Source organism: Haematobia irritans, chromosome 4, assembly GCF_050003625.1.
Source record: "Haematobia irritans isolate KBUSLIRL chromosome 4, ASM5000362v1, whole genome shotgun sequence".
NCBI lineage: Eukaryota > Metazoa > Arthropoda > Insecta > Diptera > Muscidae > Haematobia > Haematobia irritans.
The window spans coordinates 101,339,902-101,364,425 of NC_134400.1; the positions used below are offsets into that span (position 1 = coordinate 101,339,902).

At 34.8% G+C, this 24,524-nt stretch overlaps 1 protein-coding gene across 4 annotated transcripts in view; it reads left to right on the plus strand.

The window, feature by feature from the left end:
* Positions 1 to 22,681: 22,681 nt before the first annotated feature.
* Ae2 (anion exchange protein Ae2) overlaps positions 22,682 to 24,524 on the plus strand; it is a 257,209-nt gene continuing 255,366 nt past the window's right edge. For 2 of the 4 annotated variants that reach the window (XM_075307454.1, XM_075307457.1), the window contains exon 1: positions 22,682 to 22,869. The gene's annotated coding sequence lies outside the window, so the exon portion shown is untranslated. Of the gene's footprint in view, positions 22,870 to 23,033; positions 23,096 to 24,524 lie in introns of those variants that run through there. The other 2 variants (XM_075307460.1, XM_075307455.1) reach the window with 2 other exon arrangements.

The following is a 24,524-nucleotide window of genomic DNA, read 5'->3' on the forward strand; positions in this document are numbered from 1 at the left end:
AAAGCTTCTCTAAGGAGGTCCCTCGTCATTGAGCTTAACATGTAATCGGGCAGCACTCAGTGATAAGAGAGAAGTTCACCAATGTGGTATCACAATGGACTGAATAGTCTAAGTGTGTCTGATACATCGGGCTGCCACCTAACCTAACCTAACCTACATTGTTTGTATAAATTTATAAATATAACAATAACTTTTTATGGTAATATAGTGCACCAATTTTGAAAGCACGAATTTACTGCAAAAGTACATATTTCGCATTACAGCCTGCCAGAAATATGACTTTTGTAGTATATACGGCCTTCCAAAAATGCCTCAATATACTACCATAACATATTAGCCTTCCATTTTATATTATCATCGCTTCACGCTTTTGTAAAAAAACTGAGCATAATATTCATAAACACAACGGCTCCTGCTACTACTTTTATGAGTTATTTTAAAATTGAATCCATATTGTGGAATTATTTCACTATGGCAAATTTGGGAGTTATTTCATTTGAAATAACTCCCCATAATTGCAAATGAAATAGGTCCCCAAAATATGAAATAACAGTTTGGCTGATAAGTCCCCGGTCTGACACATAGATGGCGTCGCTAGTATTAAATGCATATTATTTTTATATAGTACCAACCTTCAAATGATTCGTGTCAAAATTTGACGTCTTTGTGATTGTGAAAAAAAATGGAAAAAAAGGAATTTCGTGTTTTGATAAAATACTGTTTTCTGAAGGGAAAAAATACGGTGGAAGCGAAAACTTGGCTTGATAATGAGTTTCCGGACTCTGCCCCAGGGAAAACAACAATAATTGATTGGTATGCAAAATTCAAGCGTGGAAAGACTCAAAAGTCCGCTGGCAAAGTAATGGGCTCTGTTTTTTGGGATGCGCATGGAATAATTTTTACCGATTATCTGAGAAGGGAAAAACCATCAACAGTGACTATTATATGGCGGTATTGGAGCGTTTGAAGGTCGAAATCGCGGCAAAACGGCCCCTTATGAAGAAGAAAAAAGTGTTGTTCCACCAAGACAACGCATGGTGCCACAAGTCATTGAGAACGATGGCAAAAATTCATGAATTGTGCTTCGAATTGCTTCCCCAACCACCGTATTCTCCAGATCTGGCCCCCATCGACTGTTTCTTGTTATCAGACCTCAAAAGGATGCTCGCAGGGAAAAAATTTGGCTGCAATGAAGAGGTGATCGCCGAAACTGAGGCCTATTTTGAGGCAAAACCGAAGGAGTTACCAAAATGGTATAAAAAAATTGGAAGGTCGTTAAAATCGTTGTATCGCTCTTGAAGGGAACTATGTTGACTAATAAAAACCAATTTTGACAAAAAAATGTGTGTCGTTGTTAGACCGGGGACTTATCAGCCAACCTGTTAACTCTCAAAAAATTTTTGTTTTTGTTCTCTGTAGAGGAAATTGGGGATTATTAAATTTTTCATTTTGGGGAGTTATTTCATGGGGACTTATTAAACGACATATACTGACATCACAAATTTCAACCAGATGGAATGATATTTGCTCTTCCAGGAGGTCTTGGGTCCGACCAAGAATATGTAATATAATATAATTTATGGCGTCTGAGACCAATAATTCGATTCATTACAATCTAAATGATAAAACGAGTATACCTCTCATCTTATGGTGGAGGGTATAAAAGGTAGGAATCCCTAACGGAGAGGATTACGTTCCATGAAAATTTGGAGCAACTCTTTTCAACTGTTTCAGAATATGCAAAAGTTTTTGTACAGTATGAGAAGATTAAATTACCATTCGATTTATATTTGCAAAGAAAATTAACAGATTATTTGGAAAATATAATTTAATAATATTGAAAGATTAATAAAAATTATATTTATTCATAAGTTCACACGGTCTTCTTTAGTCCACAGAAGATACTATGGACTATAGACAAATTGGTTCACAAACTGTCAATCATTTCTTTTTATTTACACATTTTTCGATTAATTTGCATTAATTTGTCGACGGAATATTTATCTCTAGTTAAGTTCAATACAAAATAAAATATTCCATTTTTAAATTTTCCCTTTATTTTTATAACCAGCCGTTACTTTTCACAAATATCGGTGCGATAAGTAAACCTATTTATCGATTGTGACAAATGATTGTCGCTTCAATTTGCAAAGTGGTGCTAAATAGTGGCCTAAATGGAAAGAGGAAGAACTCATTCATGATGAAAATTAATTGAATTTTATTTATCTACGTTGTCATGGCTTATTTGTGATTCACATTTATCGCAGTTGCAGTAATGCTGAATGAAATATTTTACCTTCATACAAAAACTTGTGGAAAAAAACCTAAATAGTTGTTGATGCTTTTTTTATACCCTCCATCATAGGATGGGGGTATATTAACTTTGTCATTCCGTTTGTAACACATCGAAATATTGCTCTAAGACCCCATAAAGTATATATATTCTGGATCGTGGTGAAATTCTGAGTCGATCTAAGCATGTCCGTCCGTCCGTCCGTCCGTCCGTCTGTTTAAATCACGCTAACTTCCGAACGAAACAAGCTATCGACTTGAAACTTGGCACAAGTAGTTGTTATCGATGTAGGTCGGATGGTATTGAAAATGGGCCATATGGGTCCACTTTTACGTATAGCCCCCATATAAAGGGACCCTCAGATTTGGCTTGTGGAGCTTCTAACAGAAGCACATTTCATCCGATCCGGCTGAAATTTGGTATATGATGTTGGTATATGGTCTCTAACAACCATGCAAAAATTGGTCCACATCGGTCCATAATTATATACAGCCCCCATATAAACCGATCCCCAGATTTGGCTTGCGGAGCCTAAAAGAGAAGCAAATTTCATCCGATCCGGCTGAAATTTGGTACATGGTGTTGGTATATGGCCTCTAACAACCGTGCAAAAATTGGTTCACATCGGTCCATAATTATATATAGCCCCCATATACACCGATCCCCAGATTTGGCTTGCGGAGCCTGAAAGAGAAGAAAATTTCATCCGATCCGGCTGAAATTTGGTACATAATGTTGGTATATGGTATCTAACAACCATGCAAAAATTGGTCCATATCGGTCCATAATTATATATAGCCCCCATATAAGCCGATCCCCAGATTTGGCTTGTGAAGCCTCTAAGAGAAGCATATTTAATTCGATCCGGCTGAAATTTGGTACATGGTGTTGGTATATGGTCTCTAACAATCATGCAAAAATTGGTCCACATCGGTCCATAATTATATATAGCCCCCATATAAACCGATCCCCAGATTTGGCTTGCGGAGCCTCAAAGAGAAGCAAATTTCATCCGATCCGGCTGAAATTTGGTACATGATGTTGGTATATGGTCTCTAACAACCATGCAAAAATTGGTCCACATCGGTCCATAATTATATATAGCCCCCATATAAACCGATCTCCAGATTTGGCTTGCAAAGCCTCAAAGAGAAGCAAATTTCATCCGATCCGGCTGAAATTTGGTACATGGTGTTGGTATATGGCCTCTAACAACCGTGCAAAAATTGGTTCACATCGGTCCATAATTATATATAGCCCCCATATAAACCGATCCCCAGATTTGGCTTGCGGAGCCTCAAAGAGAAGAAAATTTCATCCGATCCGGCTGAAATTTGGTACATGATGTTGGTATATGGTCTCTAACAACCATGCAAAAATTGGTCCACATCGGTCCATAATTATATATAGCCCCCATATAAACCGATCCCCAGATTTGGCTTGAGGAGCCTCAAAGAGAAGCAAATTTCATTCGATCCGGCTGAAATTTGGTACATGATGTTGGTATATGGTCTCTAACAACCATGCAAAAATTGGTCCACATCGGTCCACAACTATATATAGACCCCATATCAACCGATCTCCAGATTTGGCTTGCGAAGCCTCAAAGAGAAGCAAATTTCATCCGATCCGCCTGAAATTTGGTACATGATATTGGTATATGGTCTCTAACAACCATGCAAAAATTGGTCCACATCGGTTCATAATTATGTATAGCCCCCATATAAACGGATCCCCAGATTTGGCTTGCGAAGTCTCGAAGAGAAGCAAATTTCATCCAATCCGGTTGTAATTTGGAACATGGTGTTAGTATATGATCTTTAACAACCGTGCCAGAATTGGACCATATCGGTCCATAATTATATATAGCCCCCATATAAAACGTTCTCCAGATTTGACCTCCGGAGCCTCTTGGAGGAGCAAAATTCATCCGATCCGGTTCAAATTAGGAACGTGGTGTTAGTATATGGTCTCTAGCAACCATACCAAAATTGGTCCAATCACACGAAAATTGGTCCACATCGGTTCATAATCATGGTTGCCACTAGAGCCAAAAATAATCTACCAAAATTTTATTTCTATAGAAAATTTTGTCAAAACTTTATTTCTAGATAAAATTTTGTTAAATTTTTATTCGGATCATAATAAAATTTTCATCATTGTCAAAATTTTATTTCTATAGAAAATTTTGTCAAAATTTTATTTCTATAGAAAATTTCGTTCAAATTTTATTCGGTTCATAATCATGGTTGCCACTCGAGCCAAAAAATAATCTACCAAGATTTTATTTCTATAGAAAATTTTGTCAAAAGTTTATTTCTATAGAAAATTTTGTTAAAATTTTATTTCCGTAGAAACTTTTGTCAAAATTTTCTTTCTATAGCAAATTTTGTCAAAATTTTTATTTCTATAGAAAATTTTGTTAAAATTTTATTTCTGCAGAAAATTTTGTCAAAATTGTATGTCTACTTTGTCAAACTGAATTATATACGTATGGGATCGATCTTTTTGATTTAATATATACCACGTATGGACTTACATACAATTTAGAAGATGGCGTTAGGAGGTTTTAAGATACCTTGCCATCGGCAAGCGTTACTGCAACTTAAGTAATTCGATTCTGGATGACAGTGTTTAGAAGAAGTTTCTACGCAATCCATGATGGAGGGTACATAAGCTTCGGCCTGGCCGAACTTACGGCCGTATATACTTGTTTTTTTTTTTAAGGTGAACCATACGCAAAATGACAAATCGATTACAATTCAATAGGGATGAAATAAAGTATGAAAGAGATATGTGATGAAGTTAGAATAAATGTTTTTATACCCTCCACCATAGGATGGGGTATATTAACTTCATTCCGTTTGTAACACATCGAAATATTGCTCTAAGATCCCATAAAGTATATATATATATTTGGGTCGTGGTGAAATTCTGAGTCGATCTAAGCATGTCCGTCCGTCCGTCCGTCTGTTGAAATCACGCTAACTTCCGAACGAAACAAGCTATCGACTTGAAACTTGGCACAAGTAGTTGTTATTGATGTAGGTCGGATGGTATTGCAAATGGGCCATACCGGTCCACTTTTACGCATAGCCCCCATATAAAGGGACCCTCAGATTTGGCTTGTGGAACCTCTAACAGAAGCATATTTCATCCGATCCGGTTGAAATTTGGTACATGGCGTTGGTATATGGTCTCTAACAACCATGCAAAAATTGGTGCACATCGGTCCATAATTATATATAGCCCCCATATAAACCGATTCCACGATTTGGCTTGTGGAGCCTCTAAGAAAAGCAAATTTCATCCGATCCGGCTGAAATTTGGGACATGGTGTTAGTATATGGTCTCTAACAACCATGCTAAAATTGGTTCACATCGGTCCATAATTATATATAACCCCCATATAAACCGATCCCCCGATTTGGCTTGCGGAGTCTCTAAGAGAAGCAAATTTCATCCCATCCGGCTGAAATTTGGTACATGGTGTTATTTTTGCAACCATGCAAAAATTGGTCCACATCGGTCCATAATTATATATAGCCCCCATATAAACCGATCCCCCGATTTGGCTTGCGGAGCCCCTAACAGAAGCAAATTTCATGCGATCCGGCTGAAATTCGGTACATGGTGCTAGTATATAGTCTCTAACAACCATGTAAAAATTGGTCCATAATTATATATAGCCCCCATATAAACCGACCACCAGATTTGACCTCCGGAGCCTCTTGGTAGACCAAAATTTATCTGATGCAGTTGAAATTTGGTACGTGATGTTAATATATGGCGTAAAATACCCATGCAAAAATTGGTCGATATTGGTCCATAATTATATATACGCCCCATATAAACCGATCCCCAGATTTGACCTCCGGAAGAGCAAAATTCTTCCCATTCGGTTGCAATTTGGTACGTGATGTTAGTATAGGGTATCCAACAACCATGCAAGAATTGGTTCCTATCAGTCCATAATAATATATAGCTCCCAAATAAACCGATCCCCATGTGAGTTGAAATGTGGATGACAGTCTTTCGTAGAAGTTTCTACGCAATCCATGGTGGAGGGTACATAAGATTCGGCCTGGCCGAACTTACGGCCGTATATACTTGTTATTCTTTATAATACCATTAGTTGGCACAAAGCTGGGAAAATGTTATGGGTGAATTTTGGGCAAATGGAACTCGAACAAAGACAGTATTGGAGTAGACTTCCAAACATTGACTTAACAATAGCAATGACTTCTAAAAGTTTCATCGGCATTATCATTTAAAACATCCTCCTACTATACTGTTGCACTGAATTTTCATCACTTCTTAAGGTGTGATCCGAATTCAGTGTTTGGATGCGAATTAACAATTTTTGTAATATTTTGCCAAATGAATAACTGACCTCATATATTTTCAAAAAGTTGCAATTTTACTATTTTTTTCGACAAAATTAAATAATTTGTACCATTTTATTACTTCTTACTATTTTTATACTCTCCACCATAGCATTTTAACCATGTTGTTTGAAAAAAAGTTTGAAACTCTAATTCCCAACAGTGTGGCGGGGTGTACACAGGCCCCGGGGAATAAAAGATATATAGATTTCTACAATGATAGCTCTAAATTGGATGAACAAGTGGGTTTCGGTGTATATTCTAAAGATCTGGAACTTTGAATAGCGAAAAGAATACCTAATCACTGTATTGTGTTTCAGGCTGAAATATTAGCAATAAGAGAGGTGGCGAATTGGCTGAGAAGTAATGTTGCAAAAAATGATGGCATTAATATATACTCAGACAGTCAACCTGAAATAAAATCCTTGGTCTGTGCTCCTTAACTCGAAAACGGCCATCGACTGCCGCAAATCTCTCAACGAGATGTCTGGGCATTACAATATTCACCTAATATGGGTGCCTGGCCATAGGAACATACCAGGGAACTGCGCAGCAGATGAGTTAGCAAGGCTAGGAACTACCTTACATATTCTAGGGAAACTAGAATCTGTTGGTATGTCTACCTGCAAGCTCTTACTGCGTGAGAAGGCTATCATGATGGCAAATGTTCGATAAGAGAATTGCAAGGGTTGTAACGACACCAAGCAAATATGGCCCCATTTAAACTTGAGCCGCACACTAGATATGCCAGAGTTCTGAAGACAGCAGATATCACTCCTGATACCATAGCATTTTAACCATGTTGTTTGAAAAAAAGTTTGAAACTCTAATTCCCAACAGTGTGGCGGGGTGTACACAGGCCCCGGGGAATAAAAGATATATAGATTTCTACAATGATAGCTCTAAATTGGATGAACAAGTGGGTTTCGGTGTATATTCTAAAGATCTGGAACTTTGAATAGCGAAAAGAATACCTAATCACTGTATTGTGTTTCAGGCTGAAATATTAGCAATAAGAGAGGTGGCGAATTGGCTGAGAAGTAATGTTGCAAAAAATGATGGCATTAATATATACTCAGACAGTCAACCTGAAATAAAATCCTTGGTCTGTGCTCCTTAACTCGAAAACGGCCATCGACTGCCGCAAATCTCTCAACGAGATGTCTGGGCATTACAATATTCACCTAATATGGGTGCCTGGCCATAGGAACATACCAGGGAACTGCGCAGCAGATGAGTTAGCAAGGCTAGGAACTACCTTACATATTCTAGGGAAACTAGAATCTGTTGGTATGTCTACCTGCAAGCTCTTACTGCGTGAGAAGGCTATCATGATGGCAAATGTTCGATAAGAGAATTGCAAGGGTTGTAACGACACCAAGCAAATATGGCCCCATTTAAACTTGAGCCGCACACTAGATATGCCAGAGTTCTGAAGACAGCAGATATCACTCCTGATATCTGCCATAACGGGTCGCTGCCTGATAGGCGAATTTGCAAAAACTATGGTGCGAAGTATAATGACTACTGTATGAGCTGTCATGATGCGGAGGAAAAGGAATCTATTAAATACCTCTTGTGTGAGTGTCCTGCATTTTGTGTAAGGCATATATATATATATATATATATATATATATATATATATATATATATATATATATATATATATATATATATATATATATATATATATATATATATATATATATATATATATATATATATATATATATATATATATATATATATATATATATATATATATATATATATATGTATATATATATATATATATATATATATATATATATATATATATATATATATATATATATATATATATATATATATATATATATATATATATATATATCTATATATATATATATATATATATATCTATATATATATATATAGAGCAGACTATTTTCACCGATCTGGTCATAATTGGCGTGTATATCAACCGATCTTCCTCAAATTCCGTACATCCGAATATTTTATGAGTCTCGAAAAACTTGTAAAATATCAGCCAAATCTATATATATATATATATATATATATATATATATATATATATATATATATATATATATATATATATATATATATATATATATATATATATATATATATATATATATATATATATATATATATATATATATATATATATATATATACATATATTTATATATATATATATATAGAGCAGACTATTTTCACCGATCTGGTCATAATTGGCGTGTATATCAACCGATCTTCCTCAAATTCCGTACATCCGAATATTTTATGAGTCTCGAAAAACTTGTAAAATATCAGCCAAATCGGTTCAGATTTCGATATAGCTCCCATATATGGCTTTCGCCCGAGGTCAATTTTTTGCTCCGATTTAGTTGATATTTTGCATAGGAAGTAGAATTAGCATTGTTCATAGTCTGCTCTACAACCTATTGGATACCACGTAGTGTGCAATGATCATATTCTATAACAGGCGCTCCCGTTGTATTCGTATTATAACTGGGAACACACTCTACACCGAAAGAATTTTCTTCGTAAAAAGAACAAAAAATTTCGTTAAAAGTACGAAATTTGTCATTGTTTTACAACCAAAGAAACTTTTCATTAAAAGTACGAAATATTTCGTACTTTTTACGAAGAAAAGTTCTTCCAAAATTTTCGTAGTTTGTAAGAAAAAAAATCGTACTTTTTATGAAGAATCTTCGTACTTTTTATGAAAAATCTTCGTACTTTTTATGAAAATGTTTCGTACTTTTTATGAAAAATTTTCGTAGTTTTTATGAAAAATTTTCGTACTTTTTATGAAAAAATTTCGTACTTTTTTCTGAAAAATGTTCGAACTTTTAGAAAAAAAAATTATAGTCGAAAGTGCATTTGGTTGCAGTTGCAAGTGTGAAAAATGACATCACTACTTTACATCTTCAGTTTTTGAATAATTTTTAGTTTTATTGCTTCACTTTTATTCATAGCGCGCTATCACCCAAATGAGAAGTAGCATAGACTTGCATAAAAAAATAGAATAAAGGAATACACTCAAGCACATTATAAAAGACAATTTAATGCCGCGAACGGAAATTTTACAACTTCAATGAAACTTCTTCGTTATTTCAAAGAAAATGTTTCGTACTTTTTATGAAGAAATTTTAACGCAGAATGTTTCGTAAAATATTCGTAAAAACTTCTTCACAAAATTCATGAAATGTGAAGAAAGTTTCGTTAAAAGTACGAACTTTTTACGAAGAAAAGTTAATGTAGAATGTTTCGTAGAAGTTTCGTATATTCGTAAAATGTTCTTCGTAAAATTTACGAAAATGAATGAAAATTTCGTTATTTTAATGAAGAATTCAGGAAGAATAGTTAATGAAGAATTCTTCGTAAAATTAACGACGAGAATTCTTTCGGTGTATTATACAGTTATCTCTACCATAACGCTTGCATAAAATATGACCTACAAAGCGTCATCTAATTTTCAATAACCTAAGTTAACGATATGGTTGCATCGACTTCCTTATCAAAATATAACAATTCAGAATAATTACACTAGTTTACAAAAAAAAAAAACAAGTAAGGAAAGTCTAAAGTCGGGCGGGGCCGACTATATTATACCCTGCCCCATTATACCCTGCCCCATTTAGATCTAAATTTTCGATACCATATCACATCCGTCAAATGTGTTGGGTGCTATATATAAAGGTTTGTCCCAAATACGTACATTTAAATATCACTCGATTTGGACAGAATTTGATAGACTTTTACAAAATCTATAGACTCAAAATTTAAGTTGGCTAATGCACTAGGGTGGAACACAATTTTAGTAAAAACAAGTAAGTAAAGTCTAAAGTCGGGCGGGGCCGACTATATTATACCCTGCACCACTTTGTAGATCTAAATTTTCGATACCATATCACATCCGTCAAATGTGTTGAGGGCTATATATAAAGGTTTGTCCCAAATATATACATTTAAATATCACTCGATCTGGACAGTATTTGATAGACTTCTACAAAATCTATAGACTCAAAATTTAAGTCGGCTAATGCTCTAGGGTGGAACATAAAATTAGTTAAAAAAACCGATGTCAATCAAATTTGGCACGCATAGCTAATTCTACTCCCTGTGCAAAATTTCAACTAAATCGGAGTTAAAAATTGGCCTCTGTGGTCATATGAGTGTAAATCGGGCGAAAGCTATATATAGGAGATATATCCAAATCTGAACCGATTTCAAACAAATTTGGCACGCATAGTTACAATGCTAATTCTACTTCCTATGCAAAATGTCAACTAAATCGGAGCAAAAAATTGACCTCGGGCGAAAGCCATATATGGGAGCTATATCGAAATCTGAACCGATTTGGCTGATATTTTACAAGTTTTTCGAGACTCATAAAATATTCGGATGTACGGAATTTGAGGAAGATCGGTTGATATACACGCCAATTATGACCAGATCGGTGAAAAATATATATGGCAGCTATATCTAAATCTGAACAGGACCCTATACCAAATTTTAGGACAATCGGACTAAAACTGCGAGCTGTACTTTGCACACAAAAATACATCAACAGACAGACAGACGGACATCGCTAAATCGACTCAGAATTTAATTCTAAGCCGATCCGTATACTAAAAGGTTGGTCTATGATTACTCCTTCTTGGCGTTACATACAAATGCACAAACTTATTATACCCTGTACCACAGTAGTGGTGAATGGTATAAAAATCATGTACACTTGATGAAAATCAAAAAATATTTTCGAATTCAGCAACTCAAAATACATAAGAAAATTTGATTTTCATCAAGTGTACATTTTGAGTGTAAACTAGTGTTATAAGGGAGAAATGGTTTTATCACACATGAAATACTTCAAACACCAAAGCTCCCTATTCATTAAAAATCAATTGTCATAAATCTAAAAGTGTTCTCGCACGTCCAACTATAAAAAAGTCTATGGGATTTAAATCATTAAAAGGTGTAGTTAATATATTCTTACGCCCATTTTCATGAAGCTCCGTTAGTGCTCCGTTAACTAACGAACTTTTAAACCGTATTATGGGCATAGCTGCCATCTTGCATATATATTCCACATGACAGTTAGGAACTTAACTGCCGAAAATTTTTCAGTTAAAGTTAACCGGAGAGAAGATATTTGGAATTTACTTTCTGTTAACTGGCAGTTAAAGCCTAACGGTGCTACATGAAAATGGCCGTTAATGGTAAAAATTGAAAGATAATATCTTATAACTGATATACCATAGACATACGTTGTCGCAAAGTAATTGATTTACGAGACATTCCCGGGTACGCAATCTCATAAATTCCATAAAAATATTATTCATTGACACTTCCGAGAATTAATTGCTAAACAATGCAAAGGAGGCCGATAACCTCTAGTTGCTATTTCAGTTACACGAATAAAACAGTATTTTTTTCATATGTTGAGATGAGAGAATGAAGCCGCCGAGTCGCGCCGCCGACCATTTTTGGCCAATCGACGACTCCGCCGAATATGTCGACTCATCTCGACTTCAATTTATCCTCTAGTTAATCAAGAATATTGATTTAAATCAGGAAAATTTTTCGATAACCGTTGTATTTGTGGCCAAAATATACTTACACCACGTAGTTAATTTCAATCGGGCAAATTAGGGGATCGGTTTATATGGATTTGCTCTAACCTAACCTAACCTAACCTAATATGAGGCCTATATATAGTTATGGACCGATATTGGCTAATTTTTGCATGGTTATTAGATGTATATACATGGCATATATAAATAAATAAAAAATAAATATACTACCATCACGGACCAAATTTGAACCGAATCGGATGAGATTTGCTCTTCCAGCATGCTCCATAAGGCAAATATGGGGATCGTTTATATTTATATGACAAATATGGACCGTTTGTTGTTGGTTGTTGGAAGAGCGTACCAAATTGCAACGGGATCCGATAAAATTTTCTCTTCCAAGAGACTGCGTAAATCAAATCTGGGGTCGGTTTATATCGGGGCTATATTTAACGTGATCCGATATGGCCCATTTGCAATATCACACGATCTACATCAATAACAACTATTAGTACCAAGCTTCAAGTCAAAACATCGATCAAGTCGATCGATTGCCTTGCGGAGCTTCTTGGAGGAGTTCGGAAGTCCGTAATATACGAACATCTCTAGATCGACTCAGAATTTCACCACGATCCCGTATATACAGTGGGGAGCAAAACCGAGTGCATGTTGACCACTTAGGAGTATGATTTATTTGCTTAATAAAAACCGTATATTGAGTCCAATTGCTAAAAAAATTATTGCATTTACACTTAATTTGCTGATAAACTAAACCGTATATATAGATAAAATAAATACCTATTCTAATGCATTTATTAAAATAAAATATAAGTAAATAATAAAACAAAAGTAAACCTGAATCCAGTTTTTTTAATAATACATTAAAATCAAATGTCTTAGTATTTAGTCCATAGTCCTTTATTTCGAATTATGGTTTTAACTCGTCTTGACATTCTTCTACTGTTTTTTTTTATACCCTCCACCATAGGATGGGGGGTATATTAACTTTGTCATTCCGTTTGTAACACATCGAAATATTGCTCTAAGACCCCATAAAGTATATATATTCTGGGTCGTGGTGAAATTCTGAGTCGATCTGAGCTTGCGATTGCTCTAAGAGAAGCAAATTTCATCCGATCCGGCTGAAATTTGGTACATGGTGTTAGTATATGGTCTCTAACAACCATGCAAAAATTGGTCTATATAGGTTCATAATTACATATAGCCCCCATATAAACCGATCCCCCGATTTGGCTTGCGGAGCCTCTAAAAGAACCAAATTTCCTCCGATCCGGCTGAAATTTGGTACATTGTGTTAGTATATGGTCTCTAACAACCATGCAAAAATTAGTCCACATCGGTCCATAATTATATATAGCCCCCATATAAACCGATCCCCCGATTTGGTGGTTTTTGGGTGACTTTATTACCAGGTCATTACCGGTAATGTTCGAAGGTCGTTGCCAGTAATGTTCTATTGTATCATATTATTTTTATTTTTGTTTCATCTGACCATTTAACTTATTTCCAGTCATCAACGAACCAATCATTGTGGGCCTTGCAAGACATTTTCTATTTAATAAATGTTGCGAAAAGTGCAAAAGATATTTGTCCTCAATAGTGTGTATATTGTGTATCCTATCAATATCAAAATCATTAGCGTAAATATACAATCGTTGGAAGCTGGCAATCTTTTTTCAGTGTAGTGTGATAGTAGTATTTAGCACTATAAAATTCTGTCTCAATTTGTTGCCTTAATCACAACTGTAGTATTGCTGTCTTTTATCATACATGAGATTTGTCACGGCTGAATCTCCCACCGTGGGGCAATGGTTAGCATGCCCGCCTTGCATACACAAGGTCGTTGTTTCGATTACTGCTTCGACCTAACACCAAAAAGTTTTATCACCTCAGTAATGCTGGTGCCATTTCTGAATGTTTCAAAGCTTCTCTAAGTGGTTTTACTGCAATGTGGAAAGCCGTTCGGACTCAGCTATAAAACGGAGGTCCCTTGTCATTGAGCTTAACATGGAATCGGGCAGCACTCAGTGATAAGAGAGAAGTTCAACAATGTGGTATCACAATGGACTGAATAGTCTAAGTGAGCCTGATACATTGGGCTGCCACCTATCCTATCCTACATACGAGGGCGGTTCGGAAATTCTTAGCCTATCAATGAAAGAGAATAGTTATTTTTTCAAAAATATTTTTATTTTTCCATATAATCTCCTGAAACTTCAATACACTTAGTCCAACGGTTTTCTAGCAATTCTATCCCTTGATTAAAATAGTTTTCCTCAAGGTCTTCAAAATAGTGGTTTACAACTGTAATTGCATCTTCATTTGAGGTAAAACGCTTGCCAGCAAGGATTTTTTTTAGATTTGGGAACAAGTAAAAGTCACTGGGAGCTAAATCAGGAGAATAAGGTGGGTGGTCAAGCCACTTGTACTTTAATTCGTTGATTTTAGCCATTTTTGAAATACTCTTGTGCGCTGGTGCGTTGTCTTGATGAAAAATTATTGTTTTTTTTTTGTTGTAAACCAGGACGTTTCTCTCGAATTTGTACATTTAATTGATCCAAAAGATTGCAACAGTACTCTCAATTTATTGTTTGACCCTTTTGCAGATAGTCAATCAATAAAATACCTTTGAAGTCCCAAAAACCCGTTGTCATAACCTTACCAGCCGATTGAATTGCTTTTGCCTTCTTTGGGGGACTTCCTCGAGCTTCAGTCCATTGTTTGGATTGTTCTTTTGTCTCTGGAGTATAGTGGTGGATCCATGTCTCATCAACAGTTATGAAACGACGTTTAAAATCCATTTTATTTCGCTTAAAACGATCCAAACAAGCTTGAGAAATGTTCATTCTTATGCGTTTTTGATCGACTCTTAACAAATGCGACACTCATCTTGCAGAAAGCTTTTTCATCTGTAGTTCTTCATGCAAAATTAAATGGACTCGATCATTTGAGATGCCCATGATATTAGCAATTTCACGCACTTTTATTCGTCGTTCCATATCATGCACTTTGTCTACAATTTCTGTTGTTGTTGCTGTTTTTGGACGTCCACAACGTGGTTCATCTTCCATGCTTGTACGACCACGTTCAAATTCAGCAACCCAATTTTTTACTGTTGCATTTGATGGAGCACTGTCACCTAACACATTCACCATATCAGTATGAATTTCTTGTCCCGATAAATCTTTTTTATGTAAATATTTAATTTAATGACAGCACGCATTTCTAATTTTTCCATTGTAAAATATTGCGGAGGCGTCTTTTTGAACACCTGTTTCTATATGAAGGAGTTGCCAGATCGAAACAAAATTTAACATGTGTTCATAACAGAGATGGAAGTTTCCAAAACACTTAACTTGTTTCTGTTTATACAGCGCTTTTTGTGCTGGGCTAAGAAGTTTCCGAACTGCCTTCGTATATACATTTTTATACCCACCACTATAGAATGGTTATGGGGGGTATAATTAGTTTGTCAATCCGTTTGTAACACATCGAAATATCGATTTCCGACTATATAAAGTAAACATATTCTTGATCAGGGAGAAATTCTAAGACGATATAACCATTCCCGTCTGTCTGTCTGTCTGTCTGTTGTAATCAAGCTACAGTCTTCAATAATGAAGCTATCGTGATGACATTTTGCACAAACTCGTCTTTTGTCGTCAGGCAGGTCAGGTTTGATATAGTCCCCATATAAATCGACCTCCCGATTTGGGGTCTTGGGCTTTTTATCCACTTAGTTTTTTATCCACTTTACCTGAAAATTGAAATCTGGTAGTATTTTAGAACCACAAATACGTGTGCCGAAAATAGCGTGTATCGTTGCATGTTTTTATATAGCCCCCATATAGACCGATCTCCCGATTTTACTTCTTGGGCTTCTAGAAACCGTAGTTTTTCTCCAATTTGCCTGAAATTAGAAATCTAGAAGAACTTTAGAACCATAAAGAAGTGTGCCGAAGATGGAGATTATCGGTCCAAAGTTTGGTATAGCCCCCATATAAACCGATCTCCCCATTTTATTTCTTGGGCTTCTAGAGACCGTAGTTTTTGTCCAATTTGCCTGAAATTAGAAATCTAAAGGAATTTTAGGACCATAAAGAGGTGTGCCGAAAATGGTTGTATCGGCCAATGTTTAGATCCAGTCGTTATTTAATCATTTTATTGCACACTTACAAGAGATGATTATGATTCCTCTAAAACTCAAACAAAAATGGTTCGTATAAATCCAGAATGTGATCTACACCCTCAAAAAAAAAAAATCGCTTCTGTAACATATACTCCCAAACATATTTTGCTTCAAGCATATAAATTTTTGGGTATTGCCCAAACATTTATATGTTTAATTTCTTTCAATATATAATATGTTTGAAAGCATATTGGTCTAAACAATATAATATGTTTGGGTAGTCTAAGTTCCAAACATTTTGTATTTTTCCATCCAAATTCAATAATGTTGTCTTTCAAAAAACTATATGTTCTTATGTGAACATATAATATGTTTGGAAACATTTTGAACCCAAAAATATTATATGCTTAGAAGAATTTTCTCCCAAAGAAGATTGTGCTAAATTTTTTTTTCTGCCTAATTGTATATTCCCTCACATTTTTCTCACTTCCACGAGTTTTTAGCACCTTTTTCTGTAATACAAACATTTTAGAAGAAATTATTATACCCTAAACCATAATAAGTTTGATCGGCCAAAAAATGTGCCTACCAGAAATATTGATTTTAGACCCCATAAAATATATACCGATCGACTCAGAATCACCTCCTGAGTCGATCTAGCGCTTGGTGTCCGTCTGTCCATGTATTTGTAGTTCACAGGATTCCGGTCGCAACTATTAACCGATTTTGATGAAATTTGGTACAGGGAGTTTTTTGGGGACAATGACGAACGCTATTGAATTTGGAAGAAATCGGATAAAATTTAGATATAGCTCCCATATGTATGTATCGCCCGATTTCGACAAATGGGGTCACGTTGCGCGTTTTTTCCAACGGATCGTCACCAAATTTGGCAAAAGGTAACCTTTTCCATCGCCCTTCAAGTCTGCAAAATTTCATGCAAATCGGTTCAGATTTAGATATAGCTCTCATAAATATGTATCGCCCGATTTTTCTAAATTTGGCCATCAAACCCTTAGTTATCAACCGATCATACCCAAATTTGGCTAAATGTAGTCTTCTATAGCACTAACTATATGTGCAAAAAATCATCGAAATCGGTTTAGATTTAGATATAGCTCCCATATATTTGTATAGCCCGATTTTCCCAAATTTGGCCATAGAACCCTTATTTATTAACCGATCTTACTAAAAGTTGGCTAGATCCAGTCCTCTATAGTACTAACTATATGTGAAAAATGTCATCGAAATCGGTTCAAATTTAGGTATAGCTCCCATATATGTATCACCCGATTTTGAAAAATTCGCCCCTAATAACCTTATGTTTGACCATACAGGCCTCATTTCGTAACTGATCTTACTCAAATCTTGCACAAGGTAACCTTTTGTGGTATTAATCAAACCCGCAAAATATTATGCAAATTGGTTCAGATTTAGATATAGCTTCCATATATATGCATCGCTCGATTTTCCCAAATTTGGCCATAGTACTCTTATTTATTAACCAATGTTACTCAAATTTCAAATTTTGATATACTAGCCGATCGTACTTATACGTACTGTAGCTCTTACATAAGAATATTGCTCGATTTTTAAAAATTTTTATTTATTACCTACACTAATTTAACGATTTTCTCTTTTTTAATAATGGGCTCAATATTAGTGGCATACTAGCTCCGTAGGCGCAATATCAACACAGCCAGTGTTGCTAGAAGTAGGGGAAATTCCCTATATGTAGGGTTTTTCTAATATTTAGCGTCTTGTAGTGACGTAGCGCCACAATGTAGGACATTTTCACTCAACACAATTTGTAATAATTTTTACATTTTGGTGGCTCTAGAGGAGGAAATTAGAAGCCGCCAAGGCTTGATCTTTAACAATGTGTGGTAAACTTTATTCCAGTAGAAAATTTTGTCAACATTTTATTTGTATAGAACATTTTGTCGAAATTGTATTTCTATAGAAATTTTTTTCAAAATATTATTTCCATAAAAAATTTTCTCAAAATTTTATTTCTGTGGAATTTTTTCTCAAAATTTTATTTCTATAGAATTTATTGTCAAAATTTTATTTCTATAGAAAAATTTCTCACAAAAATTTGTTTATAGAAACTTTTTCCAAAATTTTGTTTTTATAGAGATTTAACAAAAAAGATTACTAATTTGGGTAGAATTCTACCAACTGTGGCAACCGTGGTGAGATAATAAAGTACTTAGAACCATTTTTGTTTTGTAAATTTTTTAAAATTTAACGAAAAATATAGTAGGGAAAATTGTTTGGGAATGTATGGGAAAGTAGGGAACTTTTTTTGTCCTTGTAGGGTAAAACGAACATTTTCCCTGGCAACATTGACTATGAGCAACAGTCAGATTGACACAAAGCACCCATAGACATGTACCCCTTAATTTTCTTAAATATGCAACTGCGGTTTATCTGCCAGACCTATATGTTACCCCACAAATGCTTATGATTACTAATTCTGTAATGGTGGTTTACGGTATGATATAGTCGGCCCCGCCCGACTTTCTACTTTACTTACTTGTGTTTTTTAAAGATATTTTTTAACATATATTCCAGATACGTTCGGAAGTTCCCGAAAAGGTGTTCAGCATTACATACTATTATATTAAATTTTTACTACGAAATTGTAAAGTGTGTTTTATAAAAGACTTAAAGTCAGAAAAGAAAAGTGCTTGATATAAACGAAATGGACTGAGTTCAAATGAAATATTATTTTTTTATTGCAACAATAACAAGTGTATACGGCCGTAAGTTCGGCCAGGCTGAATCTTATGTACCACCATGGATTGCGTAGAAACTTCTACGAAAGACTGTCATCCACAATCGAAATACTTGGGTTGTGGTATCTTAAAACTTCTTAACATCGTTTTCTAAGTTGTGAGTTAGTCCATACGTGGTATATATTAGACAAAAAAGTTATGTATAGTTAAGTCTATAAATAATTAGGAATCGATATGGACTTTTTGCACGGTACGTAGAGAGCCAGAATTGAAATATGGGGGTCGCTTATATGGGGGCTATATACAATTATGAACTTTATATGGACCAATTTTTGTGTGATTGGAAATCGCTTTATCTGAGGGATATATATATAACTATAGACCGATATGGCATGGTTGTTAACGACCATATACTAGCACAATGTACCAAATTTCAACTGACTCGGATGAAATTTGCTCCTCCAAGACGCTCCAAAACCAAATCTCGGGATCGGTTTATATGGGGCAATATATGATTATGGATTGATATGGACCACTTCTGGCATGGTTGTTAAATATCATATACAATCACCACGCACCAAATTTGAAGCAGATCGGATGAATTTTGCTTCTCATAAAGGCACCGGAGGTCAAATCTGGGGATCGGTTTATATGGGAGCTATATATAATTATGGGCTGATAGGAACCAATTACTGCATGGTTGTTGGATTCCATATACTAACATCACGTGCCAAATTCCAACCGAATGGGAAGAATTTTGCTCTTCCAAGTGGCTCTGGAGGTCAAATCTGGGGATAGGTTTATATGGGGGCTATATATAATTATGGACCGATGTGGAACAATTTTTGCGTGGTTGTTAGAGACCGTATACTGACACCATGTACCAAATTTCAGCCGGATCGGATGAAATTTGCTTCTTTTAGAGGCCTCGCAAGCCAAATCGGGGGATCGGTTTATATGGGGGCTATATATAATTATGGACCGATTTGGACCAATTTTTGCATGGTTGTTAGAGACCATATACTAACACCATGTACCAAATTTCAGCCGGATCGGATGAAATTTGCTTCTCTTAGAGGCCTCGCAAGCCAAATTTGGGGGTCCGTTTATATGGACGCTATACGTAAAAGTGGACCGATATGACCCATTTGCAATACCATCCAACCTACATCAATAACAACTACTTGTGCCAAGTTTCAAGTCGATAGCTTGTTTCGTTCGGAAGTTAGCGTGATTTCAACAGACGGACGGACGGACGGACGGACATGCTCAGATCGACTCAGAATTTCACCACGACCCAGAATATATATACTTTATGGGGTCTTAGAGCAATATTTCGATGTGTTACAAACGGAATGACAAAGTTAATATACCCCCCATCCTATGGTGGAGGGTATAAAAATTGTGTAACAAATAAAGGTTTTTGTATACAAATTTTCGAAGAAATTCAAAAACTCTTACAAAAGAAGAACGTGAAGTCGAGTATATATAAATATTTTTCCATCGAATCCTAAGGTTAACGATAACCATTCAAAAGCACATTATATTTAAATTCTAAACAGTAATTTTAAAACAGCACATACATTTATTTTGGTGTGAACAATTGTTTGCTAGCTTGTAACACCATTAATTTATAAATACAAATAAATATATAAATTTTTATTAACGAATAATTTTGTACTTAATTTAATTCTTAAGGCCGGTATAAATTGGCATTATCACGTTAAAATGGCCATGTTTACCCTTTTAGTATTCTTTAATAATTTCTTTTAAAGAGAATAAACTTATTCAATTGTTGCTTTGGATCTTTCCCCACCATGTTATAATACAATTTACCGGAAAAAGTTGTAATGTTATTTTGGTTTTTCCGCTAAAATGAGAAATAATTTTAGCGGCAAAACTCGAACTCAATGCCCACTTTTATTTTCGAAAAAATCCGTCAACTCCTCTTGGACTACTCATTAATAAAGAGGAACTAATCTTTGTTTTTATAGATCTTCAAAGGTCGATACTTTCAATGATTTGACTTAAAAATGGGTATCATAACATGAAAGAACAAATTTTGGACTAAGGTCAACTTGATTTTAATAATTCAGAAAAATTCTCTAAAATTAATGAAACTGTCTTTAAATTTGTTGCAAGATGCAAATCTTGACTACAAGGCAAAAATCATTCAAAAATAGGATATGTTTTTCAATACTTTATTTTAAAGACATTTTTTACTTGAAACATAGCATAATTTCTACTGGAAGTCTTGTTTTTAACGAACATTTTATAGCATATGAAAAAAAGCTGAAAAAGCGAAAAATTGAAATTGAGTCAAGTACACAAAACCCCATTTAAAAGAGAATTGTGTCTTAAAAGCATCCTTACTTGTATTCTCCGCTTCTTTGGTTCGGAATCAATATCAAAATTGTTAAAGTGGCGACACAATCTTTGGAACCGGACATGCTTTGTGTTCAGTGTATATTGCCCTTTCGTTAGTTTTTATGAAGATCCCTTTAATTACCTTTGAATATTTTGACTTACTCGTCCTACGTTCCGATTTGTTTTGACGAAACAAACAAATTGTGCCTGTAATGCGAAAATGATAAACAAAACTCATGCTCTTTTTTTCAAATATATTTTATCTTGGTTCCGAATGAATTTTCTCTCCGAATACTCATTTTAATATTTTACTTAAGCATATATAATTTTTGGCGAAGTCTTATATCACAACATATATATTTTTACTCATAATATGTAAATTTATACTTGTTTATATTCACACATTGTATTTCTCCTATATTTAATGAAATTTTCTTTGTGTATATATATTTGTAATGCGCCAATTGGTTACTTTCATTATTTTACTTCCAGCATACACTTTGTCTCTCTTTGTAAACACATATATGTTTATGGGCTATTTCTAAATTAATATATGTTTGCATCCAAGCATATTATATTTACAAACATTTTATGTCCCAAACATAATATGTTCTAACATATTAACATATATGTCCCAAACATATTATGCTAGTTTATGAACATTATATGTTTGCACTCAAAAATATTGTGTTATATGTTTGCACTCAAAAATATTGTGCTTTGAGTTCCAAACATATAATGTTTATACTCAAACATATGAAAAACAGTATTTTTCGTCCATCCATATGAAAAACAGTCTTTTTCGTCCGTGTAGAATATCTACCCTGAAAATCTACATATTTTCAAGTAACTCGCTAGGACGAAGAATTTCAAAAGGAAACTATTATATTTGATTCATGGTGGTGGGTATTTAAGATTCGGTCCGGCTGAACTTAATCCTGTATATACTTGTTCTACATCATTTTTTTTTTCTTTGGAAATACATATCTTTAAAAAAATTTATTATTATAATGGATGAGTGAGGCTTTGAGCGACAATCTCTCACGCTATCATCTCTATCTCCGTGTGCGCGATGACGTAGTGATTTGATCGTCATTTTCGTTTTTGTTGGCGTTTTTCTACACTTCGCTTAAAACGTGCTGAGCAATGAAACAGTAAATCATTACTGTGAGAAACGTGAAAACGGCAACAGCCAACACACGAGACGATCAAGTTCAAGTTTTTTTTTTGTTCGTCTTTTCCTTTGGTTTTGTTGTGTTGTTTCGTTCGTTTGATACACTTCTGTTTTCGTTATCCCTCCCTTCTGGATTTCATCAAGCAACCCTTCTTCATCGTCCACAAAACGGTTCGTTAGTTTATTCTCGATTCGAGTCTTTGATATGTGTGCTGCTTTTTGTTTTCCATTTCTGATTTTTATTTTAGTATGAATGAGAAAGAGTCGATCCTCTACAAACAAACATATGTGATGTTCGATCGCTGCTCTCGATTTCTGCTTTACAACAGCAGTGCTCATGAAATTTTTGCAAATATCCATACGCGGCGCATTTGTTGATGTTGCGGTCTCTTACTTGGTTTGTTTATAATCGCAAGCGGGTATCGTGTTTAGTGTTTGTGAAAAAAGTGAAGCAAATTAAATCAAAACATTGTTGAAATAAGCAAAAAACAAAATTGTTTATAATGCAAAATATTTTAAATAAGCCATTTATTCAATTAAAACCCTAATCTATGAATTAAAGTAGTGCATTTTTGAAAAATGTCTCGCCAAAAAAAAAAAAAATGCGCAGAAAATAAAGTCCAAAATAATAACTTAGTGATAAAGTTATAACGAACTCTAAGAACAAAGTGTTGACCCCTTTTTTATGGACGATATGTCACCACCAAACATCGAACATTTACAGACCATCATGATAAAGCAAAAACACGTGTACAACAACAAACAAAGCGAGACATCACTTTAAGCCATCCACCCCCTTATGAGTGATTCGATTATTACAAAAAAGGGTCAAATAATAGCCTGCAGCTAAATGCGTTAAAGAGAAGAGATATAAACGTCATCATTGAGTTGTTTTTGTTTTTTTTTTCTCTTTAAATTTCAAACATGGGGGAATCTTGACGAGTGGAAAGTTTTCTTATGCCAATGTATCCCAATATATTTGCAATCGTTATTAATTCCATGAAACTAGCAATAATTTCATCGGCCATTGGTTTAGAAAAAACGGGCAAAAAAAGAACAAACAGAAGGAATGACACCATTGGGCATGACAAAAACTCATACATGCATATTAGAGGTGTGTACGTGACACGAAATTGTTGTGACTCAATAGAATGTTCGTGATCGCGTGATTAATCAATTAAATTTCTTGCGTGATCGGAAGTCACGAAAATAATCTGTTCGTGAGTGTGCGTGAGAAAACGAAAATACTCATGAGCTGAATTTGCTTACAACTTTAATCACGCCTACTTTCACGCAGAGAAGGAATAGGATCACCCTCCAAACATGTTCCAAGACCATAATGTAACTAGAAATCGGTTTGTCGCAGCCATGTCATTTTCTCGGAAACTATATATCTAATTTCGGCAAACATTTTATGTTTGGTGAGATAACAATAAGTTTCCGACAAAAACGGTTTATGTTCGCCGTGAAAAAATAACTTATGCTCTTGAAACATATTTAGAGTGATCATATGCCTTCACTGGGTGTTGTTAAGATTAAGATTAATCACTTTCACCGGGTAAATTACTCAGACAATTCTAGGATTGGCCACATATCTAATAACGACTGCCACATTCTCGTGAAGCAACGAGTTTTAACGCTTACTCGCATCTATGCATTCTCAAAAAGTAGATTTAAAATATTAAATATGACTGAATGGTGAATCTCGATAATTTTCTTGTGTGGGGTAACGACATTTCTGTGCGTTATTGTCTCTTTTGATTGTGAGCACACAGAAAAATATCACCAAAATATTTCCAATTAAAAAGTTAATTTCAATTAAAAAA